At 41.4% G+C, this 11,096-nt stretch overlaps 1 long non-coding RNA gene across 1 annotated transcript in view; it reads left to right on the forward strand.

The window, feature by feature from the left end:
* The window catches only part of LOC138150803 (uncharacterized), a 28,579-nt gene extending 18,375 nt beyond the window's left edge, over nucleotides 1–10,204 (forward strand). Inside the window, exon 5 of the long non-coding RNA XR_011165656.1 lies at nucleotides 10,121–10,204. This is a non-coding gene — a long non-coding RNA (uncharacterized lncRNA). The remainder of the gene's footprint in view (nucleotides 1–10,120) is intronic.
* Nucleotides 10,205–11,096: the final 892 nt, after the last annotated feature.

Raw genomic sequence — 11,096 nt, forward strand, 5'->3', positions numbered from 1 at the left:
CATTGATTTAATTACCAGAGCTGGAATGAATGTAGTCCAACCTAGAACAGCTACTTAAAATGTAAATCAATTCAGTGATGCATAGAAACAGGGCACTGATAACAATGAGAGAGAGACAGAGAGAGAGAGAGAGAAAGAGAGAGAGACAGAGAGAGAGACAGAGAGACAGAGAGAGATAGAGAGAGAGACAGAAGAGAGATAGGGAGACAGAAACAGAGAAACAGACAGTCAGAGACAGAGAATGACAGAGGGACAAGAGACACACAGAAAGATACAAAGAGATAGAAAGAGGCAGATGGAGAGAGATAGAAACAGAGAGACAGAGACAGAAAGGCAGAGAGAGATAGTGACAGAGAGAGAGAGGAGAGAGATGGAGAGAGATAGAGACAGAAGAGAGACACAGAGAGAAACAGAGACAGAGGGATAATGACAGACACACAGAAAGACAAAGGAGAGAGAGAGAGAGACAGAGACAGAGAGAGACAGAGAGAGACAGAGAGAGACAGAGAGAGAGAGAGAGAAAAGAGAGAGAGACAGAAGAGACAGAGAAAGAGGGAGAGAGAGAGAGAGAGAGAGAGAGAGAGAGAGAGAGAGAGAATTGGGGAGAAAAGGAGAGTGGGGTCTCATGTAATACCCATCAGATTGCCCAGAAGAGGGAGCCCTATAAGTTTTTTTAATGAAATCTTTCATAAAGGGAGCTCAATCTTAAGTCACCTTTGTAAAAAGAATAGCCAAAGAACACCCAAAACTTGGAAGGTGGAAGTCACTAGGAGTAAATTTTATGCAAGTCGATAGGATTCGATTCAAACTTTTATGAAGCACCTACTATGTGCACTAGGGACTAAATATACAATTATTGTGCATTTCTATGGTGCTTAAATCTTTGCAAAGAGCTTTATATTTGTTATCTCATTCGATTCTCAGAACAACTCTATGAGGTATGTACTGTTATCACCCCCATTTTACAGATGACAAAACAGGCTGAGAGGTTAAGAACTTGCTTAAGGGATACACAACTATGAAGTGTCTGAGGCTGCATTTGAAACATAGGTCTTCCTGTCTCCAAGTCCCCTGCTCTACCCACTGCACCACCTACCTGCCTCTACAAAGAGAGAAATCAAACAGTTCTTGCTCTCAAAGAGGTTCACATCTCACCAGAGTATAGCATGCAGACAGATTAGTGAATATGAAATAATTTGAGATAAAGAGTGCTAATAATTGGTGGAAGGAAGGTGGGGTTTAGGTAAGGCTCCAGATAAAAGGTGGTGACTGAACTGAGTTTAGAAGGAAACCAGGAGGAAAAAAACCTGGAAATTCTCACATGAATTGATGCAAAGTGAAGTAAGGAAAACCCAGGGGAACACTGTACACAGTAATAGCAATGCTGTATGTTGATCAACTATGAATGACTTAGCTATTTTGAACAATGCAATGATTCAAGACAATTCCAAAGGACTCAGGATGAAAAATGCTATATACCTTCAGAGAAAGAACTGATGGAGTCTGAATGCAGATCTAAGCAGACTTTTTCATTTTCCTTATTTTTTGGTGGGTTTTCTCTTGGTCTGTTTCTTCTTTCATAACATGAATAACATGGAAATATGTTTTACATGGTTGCACGTATATAACCTATGTCAAAGTGCTGTCTTAGAGAGGGGGGTGGCAAGGGAGGACAAGAAAAAACTTGAAATTCAAAATTTTTTAAAAATGAGTGCCAGAATTTTTCTTTATATGTAATTGGAAAAGGGAAAAGTGGGAAAAGTAGTATAGTATTATTATCTTCTTATTACAAATGTGGAAACTAAGTTTCAGAGAGGAAGTGATCTGCCCAGGGTCATATAACTAGTAAACCTCAGAGTCATGTCTCCTAATTCCAATATGATACAGTGGAAAATGTCCTGGATTTGGGGTCAGGGGACCTGGGTTGAAGCCCATCTCTACCAGTTACTACCCTGTGACCTTAGGCAACTCACTTCACTTTTCTGGGACTCAGTTTCCTTATCTGTAATATTAAGCAATTGGATTACTTGTCCTCTGAGGTCTCACTCATCTAGCTATAAATGTATGATTCTACGACCCTGTGATTTCTCGTGGACATAGTTAACTAAAAAAATTTGAGTTTTTCTCTACTTAATTAGCTTTTTAAATGAAAAAGTTCATTAAATAAAGTGAAAATTTTCAATGAATGAAATACGTTACATGAAAAATTCACTAAATCAAATAAGCATAAATATTAACCAAGATCACAATTCATTATAGTTTAAAATGATGCTATATTTACTATAGTTTAAAAAGTTAGAACAAGAATTCAGGAAGGTAAATATCAAGGGAAAATGAGCTGCCTTTTCACTGAATCTTTGCTGTTACCTATTAGTGCTTAATTTCTGCTGACTTTCTTGGCCCTAACATGAGTAGAATGCCCTTTTCAACTTATTCTGAATCTATACTTTGATTCAAAAGACGTTGGCATAGTGTTGTAGAAAGAGCCCTGGAATTTGCTACTCACTACCAGCATGATTTTGGGCAAGTCTTTCTGCCTTCTTGGGTCTCAGTTTTCTCATCTGTAAAATTAAGGGGTTGGACTAGATGAGGGTTTTTTTTTAAAGTCTTTTCTGTGTCTTGGACAATTCTGGCATTCTGGTGAAGTCTATGGACCCCTTCTCAGAATATTTTGAAGTGCATAAAATAAAATACATGGGATACAATGGAAAACAATTGTATTGAAATTCATATTAATGGTACTATTAAAGAAAAGTTCATGGACCCCAGATTAAGAATCCCTAGACTTTATGATCCCCAAAGTCTCTTTAAGAGTTAAATCCTAATGGCCTCAATGATGCTCCACGAGGATTAATAAAGAGTAATTAGAGACATTAGTTAAAGGGAGGCCCCACATCTTCTGGTTCTTCACCCTGCTTTCCCCTCCTTCTCCTTCCAAAATTGGAGGTGGAAGAAACAATCTCATGTTCTGCCTTCTGTCTACTGTGGTGGATCTCTGTGCTTGTCTTTCTCCCAATTAGAAGGACCCTTCATTACCTTCCAAATTTTCTGCTCTCACCTAGGATTACTAATCTCATGGTGTATCTTCATTAACTTACACACAGTGTCTAGTTGCAAATTCAAGTTCCAAGCAAAACAATTTAGTAGGTGTAAAGGTGATGACAATAATACCAGCAGATATTGTCATAATGCTTTAGGGTCTATCAAACAGTTTTCAATTAATCAAACAATTGCTTGATCTCCATTAAGTGATTTTTTCAGACCGTCATTTGGTCCTTGCAATAGATTAAGTTTGATATGACAACCAGTGTTATTCCCATTTTACAGGTGAGAAAACTGAGGTTCATAGATTTGTCTGGGGATGAAGAGCTAGTCAGTATATTCAAGAGATTCCAAACCAATTCTCTTTGAGTCCAAGTCCAGTAGGTTCTTTATGACCCCCAATTTGCCTCTCAGAGAACACATTTAATATACCTTAGGCAGCATGTTGCTTTATCAGGGATCATATAGAGATGGTGAGGCATTTAAGGAAAGAGAAAGAGAAGAAAGAAGAAAGAAGGACTGAAGGAAAGGAGGGAAGGGACAATTGACTAAATTGTTTTTCATTTATGGCTCTCCTATCCATTGACTAGTCATGATAACTGAAATTCTGCCATTAAAGGCTCATTCATGTAGTTAAGCATTGCCTTGTCCAAGCCCCTCTTTTAGAATACAGCTGCCAATGGGTCAACAAGCATTTACTAAGTTCTTATTATGTATCAGGGACTACACTAGGTTCTGGGAATTCTAATACAAGCTGAAAGAAAGATGGTTTTTGATCTCAAGGGATTTATATTGTAATGATTCCTTAGGAGAAAGAATGCATTCTGGGACATGATAGGGAGAATCCATTTATCTGCTGGATTTGTATGGGGGAATTTCAAACTATAGACTTGTGTAAGAAGACATGTGGAAGAGAGGAAAGCATCCTATTCTTGGGAAGGGTAGGGGTGGGGAATCAGGAACCTGAGCTATAATCTCAGTTCTTCTACTAGCTACCCATGTGGCCTTCAACATATCCCTTTTCTTTTCTGGGCCTCAGTGTCCTTATCTGTAAAATGAACTAGTCTCTGAAGTCTTTTCAAGCTCTGACATTCTTTACAGGGTGTCCCAAAAGTTTCAGAGCAGTTTTAAAATATTTAAGTTTATTTTTAAAGCCACCAGGGTTAAGTAACTTGCTCAAGGTTACACGGCCAGTTATTTTTGTGTGGGTGCTGAGTATCTGAGGCTGGAACTGATCCAGGTCTCCCGACGTTGGGGCCAGCACTCTTACTCACTGCGCCACCTGGCCTCCCCTTATTTTAAGCTTTTAAGGCTTAAAACCGAACTGACTTTTTGGATGCTCTGAATTAGTAACATTAATAATAACACTTATTCTTATTATTTAACAATAATAATATAGCTAATATTTATATAGCACCTATTACGTGTCAAGCATTGTGCTAAGTGCTTTATAAACATTGTTTCATTCGATTTTCAAAATGACCCTGCAAGGTAGATGCCATTATCATCTCCATTTTATAGATGAGGAAACTGAGGCAAACAGATTAAATGACTTGACCAGGGTCACACAGTTAGTGGCTGAGTTTAGATTTGAAATTGGGTCTTCCTAACTCCAAACCTCTTTCTCTGTCTCTCTCTGTCTCTGTTTCTGTCTCTCTGTCTCTGTCTCTGCCCCTCTCTGTCTTTCTGTCTGTCTCTGTCTGTCTGTGTCTCTCTCTGTTATGAGGCCCTTTCCAGGTCTGACTTTCTATTTACTGTATCCTAAGGTGCCTTCTAACTCTGACTCTATATTTTAAAACTCCTTCCAGCTCTAACAGTCTGCATTCTAGAATATAGCTTTGACCTTCTATGTTATATATTCTAAGGTCCTTCTCTCTCTCTGAAAGTCTATGAGTCTATGTTCCAATTCCAGGTAACATTCTTAGTTTCAAGGTTTCTTTCTGCTTTAACATTTTTTTCTTCCAGTGCTCATTCTAACTCTGTTGTTTTATATTCTGTATCCTAAGCCTTGCTTCTTCTAATTCTGACATTCATATTCCAAAGTCCCTTCCAACTCTGACGTTCTTTGCTTTAATAATCCTTCTAGATCTGGCAGTATATACTCTAATGTTCCTTCCAGCTCTGAAATTGTATGTTCTGAGGCCCCTTTTACGTCTGATATACAGCACTGGGAATTGGGAAGATGGGGGTGCCTCCAACCACGGGCAAGCTGAGTAACCGTTTTCAGCCTCAGTTTTCTCAACCCATAAATTGGGGACAATAATACCTCTATGACTAACCCACAGAGCTAATATGAGACTCAAGTAAGATAATGTATACAAAGCACTTTGCAAGGTATGCCGATGCCCGCCATGATGGCGATGACGCTCTTGATGTTATTCTAAGATTATAGATTTAAAGATGGGAGAGACATCAGAGGCTATCTAGCCTGGTCTCCTGCCTTTGGGAGGCAGCATGGCATGCGGGAAGGGGCACAGTCTTCAAATCCTCTTTAGGATGCTTTCTACCTGTTTGACCTTGGGCTGGTCAGTTCACTTCCTGGGGCCTCAGTTTCCCCATCTGAATGAGGAGGTTGGACTCCTTGACTTTTAGGTTCCCTTCCATCTCTCCAGCTCTGAGTCTTCATTTTACTTCCTTCTAGTGATAATCTTAAAAGATCTTGACTTGAATGTTGGACTGAACCTAATAAAATCATAATTAATCAGTATAAATATGATGTCTTGCCTTTGAGTTCATGAAATCCACTTGGCAAGCACAAGATGAGGCAGCTGTGGCTAGACAGCAGGACAAATGAGAAAGAGATGATGGGTTTAATGGGTAACAGCCTCAGGATGAGTCAACAGTGTGATCTAGAAACCGAAACAAAGCTAATGCTATTCTAGGCTGCATTAAGAAAGATATGGTTTCCAAAACACAGGAAGTGCTAGTCCATTTGAATTATTCCCTAGAGTAATAATAATAAGCACCAGTTGTATACCACTTTACAAATATCTCGTTTCAGAGACATTATTTTTATCTCAATTTTACAGATGAGGAAACTGAGGCAGACAAAGGTTAAGTGACTTGTCCAGGACCACACAGCTAGGATGTGTCTGAGATGGGATTTGAACTTGGGTCTATCCTGGCTCCAGGTCCACCTAACTGTTCAGTCCTGGGCACTATATTTTAGGAAGAATAAACTGGTGAGTGTTCATTGTTGGGAGCTTAAGCTTGTGACTTATGGAGATTGAGTGAATGAAATGGAAATGTTTAGTCTGCAGAAAAGAAGGGATGTGATAGCTGTCTTGAGGTATCACTGTCACAGGGAAGAGGGACTTAAGTTGTTCTACTTAGATTCAAGAGCATGGGTCAAAGTTTGAAAAGGGGAAAAACTTAGGTTTGAAGTAAGGAAAAACTTCCTAACAATTCGAACTATCCCAACGTGAAATGGGCTGCTGGGGGAGGGAATGGCTTTCCTCTCTCTGGCAGCTACAGGCTCCTAGAGGGAGAGCTGGAAGGACAGCTTGTATATATCTAGTCCAAGCCCTTGTTTGACACATGAGGAAACAGGAAAGTGACTTGCCAAGGGTCACACAGTCAGAGGGAGGACTTGATCCTAGGTCCTTTCGCTCTTGAGTGATTCTACTTTTCACTGTTGCACTTAGCTTCTAGAAGAGTCTAGGTGACCACTTGCCCTTTATGTTGTAGAGGGGATTATTCCCCAGATATGAACAGGAGTCCTCTTGGGTCCCTTCTAACTCTGGAATTTTGTGGCATAAATGTGGTCAATCCCCACTTTACAAATTGAATACAGATTGGCTTGCTCATAGTCACGTGGCTAAGAAGGCATAGACCCAGGTCTGCTGTAGTGACAGTGCCCTTCCTACTTTCCCCACTTAACCTTTTCAGAGGTCACTTAACGAAGACCCTTCCAAGACTTGACAACTTGGGAAATGGTAGCATTTCAGTGAAGGACCAGCAGGGAACCTCATGGGGTCAGGGCTCTGGGGGGCAGAGTCTAGGCCCACAGATAGGATTTAGAATAATAGATCTTTAGGACTAATATGGACCTTGGAAATTATCTTGACCAACACCTTTATTCCATTTTCTTCAAAAGGACCTTCTGAGATGAGCAGTGGTTATATGGCTATCTTCATTTTACAGATGAGGAAAACTGAGGCTCAGAGAAGCGGTGATCAACTTGTATAGGGTGACTCAGGGAGTCAGTGGCAGATCTGGAATTTGAGCCAGGGTCTTCTGACTCCCAAGTCCACCATTCCATCACACCAGTACTAAAGCAACAAATTTGAAACCAGAGGCATGGGTTTGAATCCTGTGTGACTGGGGGGCATATCCGCTTCCCCTTTCTGATCCTCAGTTTCCCCCTCTGTAATAAGAGGAATATGATCCCCAAGGTGCTCCCAGCTTTAAATCCTGTGATCCTGGATAACTTCATCTGTGTGAATGTGTAGAAGGCAGTTTGGGGATTTTAGAAAGAATATACTGTGCAGTTGGGAGACTTGGCATCAGTTGCAGGCTCTGACATTTACTAGCCATGTGGCCTTGGTTAAGTACCTTGAGTCTCAGTGTCCTCATCTGTAAAATGGGGATATTAACCCTAAAAAACAATGGTTCCCCTTTGGCCCTTCTCAAGCTCTCCCCAAGCTGACCATTGCTTAGAGGAAAGGAGCCAGTGGGGTGTGTGGGATTGGGGGTGTTGCCAAAGAGGCTGCATGGGGCAGGCGGCTCCCCAAGTTTCTCCATGTGATTCCAGCAGAAAGCTCATTCCTCCAGCAAGCTGGACATCCTGCATGTTGGCATCAGAAAGCTTTGCCATTCTGGGGTCAAGAGCTATCCTGCCCCGTCTTTTGTGTCCTCCGTGTAATTGTTCTCTTCCCTTTTTCTCTTAAAAAGATCAGTAAAAACTGTTAATTTGATCAATACTTAATTTTTTCACCCAGAGCTCTTTTCTTCTGCTGAGCAGTGATAAGCAGTCAAAAGGCCAGTGGGACAAGTGAATTGTCAGAAATTTTTCCACACTCCCCAGGCCATTCCCCCACTTAGAGTGATGTAATTTATACCACAGCAGTCGCTCTCCAATTACCCTGTCTATTGCTGTCGACAGTATCTCACTATCTTTTAAATAGATCCAGCTCCTCTCGTCCAGCCCAGAAAACAGTACAAATGGTGCCATTCTTCATCCTGCAAGTTCTAAAGAGATAAGTTCCTTAAAGAGGGGACCATTTATCAGCTGATACAAGCCGGGTACTTACAAGCTGCCTTCTTTGTTTCGCTCTCTGGCAGGCCTTTCAGATTTCCAAAGCTATTGATCTCCCTGAAGATGGAGCTAAAGTATGAACATCAGAGAGGGTGGGGTCTGGGGAATGGTCTTGGGTGTTGACCCTGCCCCTCCCCCCCAATCAGGTCGGAAGGCAGAACTGAGAGACTTGAACCCAGCTCTTTGGAGAGGTGGGCTTTTTTTTTCTCCAGTAGATTGAAAGCTACGGGTAAAGAGGCTGAGGCACCACCCCCACCCCACTCACACATCACCCCCCCGCCACTGTACATGAGCAAGGCCATCGGAAAAGCTTAGAAATGATGGCCTGGGATGTAAATCTCTCTGGCGGGGCTGACACCCGATAGGTGATGGTGTTCCCTTGTACATGGGTTTAGAAATATATATCAAGGTGCTCGACAGGAAAGGGTATGTGGGAACTTCTGCTGGCAGGTTCTGGGACCAAGGGGGTTGGAAACTTTGGGAGGAAATTCAGAGCATTATGGAAAGGGCACTGAAGACATGGCTTCTGGTTCTGCCTAGACCTGTTGACTTTATGACATTGCTGTCCACTTGTCCTTGATTTTATTCAACAACAACCATTAACTTTGCTGCACTTTTAATCATTTTTCAGTCATGTCTGACTCTCCATGATCCCATTTGGTATTTTCTTGGCAAAGATACTGGAATGGTAGATGAGGAAACTGAGGCAAACTGGATGAAGTGACTTGCCCAGGGTCATATAACTAGTAAGTGTCAGAAGCTGAATTTGAACTCAGTTCTCCAGGCCCAGCATTCTATTCACTGTTCTGCCTAGCTGTCCCTACTATGTATAAAACACTGAGGAACTGTATAAATTAACTAGAATCATAGGATTTAGAGGAATATGAGACACCACACACACTCATTTTACAGATGGGGAAACCAAGGCCTATAGCGGTCAAATGAATATTTAATTTTAATACAACAAACATTTATGCTACTATAAGCAAGACTCTGAACTAGGATATTCAAAGATAGACTTCACAGAGACCTTGTCCTCAAGGAGTTAATACTCTGTTAGGGTGTTCTGACATGGAAACAGATGAGTGTGATAGGTGCGAAGGAGAGGTCAGAAAAGGTGTCCAAGGAAAATTGAGTAAGTATTTTTTTCTAGGTTGGGGTGGGGCATAAAATCATGGATTTAGTCCTGGAAGGGACCTGAGAGGTCATCTAGTCCAAGCCTGTCCTTCTACAGATGAGAAAACTGAAAGTGACCTGCCTATGGTCCCACATGGCAGAGCCAGGATTGGAAACCAGGTCCAAACCCAGCAACATTTTCAGTGCTCTACCCTTCTTCTGAATCCCTCACAGAGGAGATATTCCCTGACCTAAGTCTAGATGTGCTATGAAGATTCCTTGATTGAGAAGGTCTGTGATGACATAAACTACTTTGAATCTGGTAATGCTTTTAAATGGATTTGAATTTTATTAATCACAACATCTACATGCATTTGAAAAAGAGTAATATGTATATATGTGAGATATATTTATTGAGTCTGCAGAAGTTGTATTTTCTTATTAATGGATTCATGTACAGGTCCAGGGATCCCTTCTAATAGCTTTATGGCTATACCCAATAGCTTACAGGCTGGAAAACTCTAGTCCAGACTTTCCATTTTGCTGATACAGAAGTCAAGACACAGAGATGGGAAGTGACTTGCCCTAAGTCACAAGACAGTGAGTTTCTCTGTCTTTGTTCAGGCTCCCCTCTGCCCACACCTAGAATAGACTCCTTCTAACCCCACCCCCACCCAGTACTGACCATCCTTCCTTTCCTTCAAGGTCTAACTCAGATGCCACTTCTATGAAGCCTTCCCTGTTCTTCCCAAATCTGTTCCTCTACCTAGGAGTGGCTATCCCATGTACCACATTTCGGCCCACTTTGCCTAGATGCCACCTTTTCCCTTGTTTCATCCTTTATCGGATAGAAGGCAAGAATCTGAATGCAAACTTGGATCTCCTGGCTCCAAGTCCAATGGATTTTCAAGACAACATGAGAGGCCGCACAATTCAGTGTGAAAAGACACTAGATCTGGAGCCGAAAGATCTGGATTCAAATCTCATTGCTGGTGCTTACTACCTGTGTGACCTTGAACAACTCACCTAACACCCCTAGGCCTCAGTTTCCTCCTCTATAAAATGAAGGAGCTGGACTAAATGGCCTCTGAAGGCTCTTCCAATAGGATAGGTCTATGCTATCCTGCTAACCCTTATTGAGCTTAAAGTCTAGTATGGGAATGTGGCATGTATATATATACATATATATATATATATATATATATATATATACACATCCAACAGAGTGTACAGAAAGTGTGATAGGATGAAGAATAGTCAGACTCTGTAAAGGGCAGGGTGGATCAGGGAAAGCTTCATGCACAAGGTAGCACCTGGACTGGGCATTGGAAGATGGCAAGATTTCAAGAGTAAAGCAAAAGGAAAAAAGTCTTCTTGCAAAATGGCAGCTTTCAATGATGTGAATATGTGATCTGCTTGGGCTATGCCCAGGCTTATCTCCCTTATCTTCTTGGTACTCATCCTGCCAGTACTAATGCTGCAATTCCCAATTAAAGAAACAGAAATAAAACTGGTACTGGGGAAAGAGCAATGACTCTTTTCTCAGGTCTGGGTTCAAATCCTACCTCTGCTGCTTAACATTAATGACCTTGCACAAGTCACAACCTCCCTGTGCCTCAGTTTCTTTATCTGTAAAATGAGAGACTTGGACTCGAGGCTTCAGCTCTAGATCTAGCTCTCT

This window comes from Petaurus breviceps, unplaced genomic scaffold, assembly GCF_028583685.1.
Source record: "Petaurus breviceps papuanus isolate PSGF00001 unplaced genomic scaffold, PetGlider_PUasm1.0 140, whole genome shotgun sequence".
NCBI classification, from domain to species: domain Eukaryota; kingdom Metazoa; phylum Chordata; class Mammalia; order Diprotodontia; family Petauridae; genus Petaurus; species Petaurus breviceps.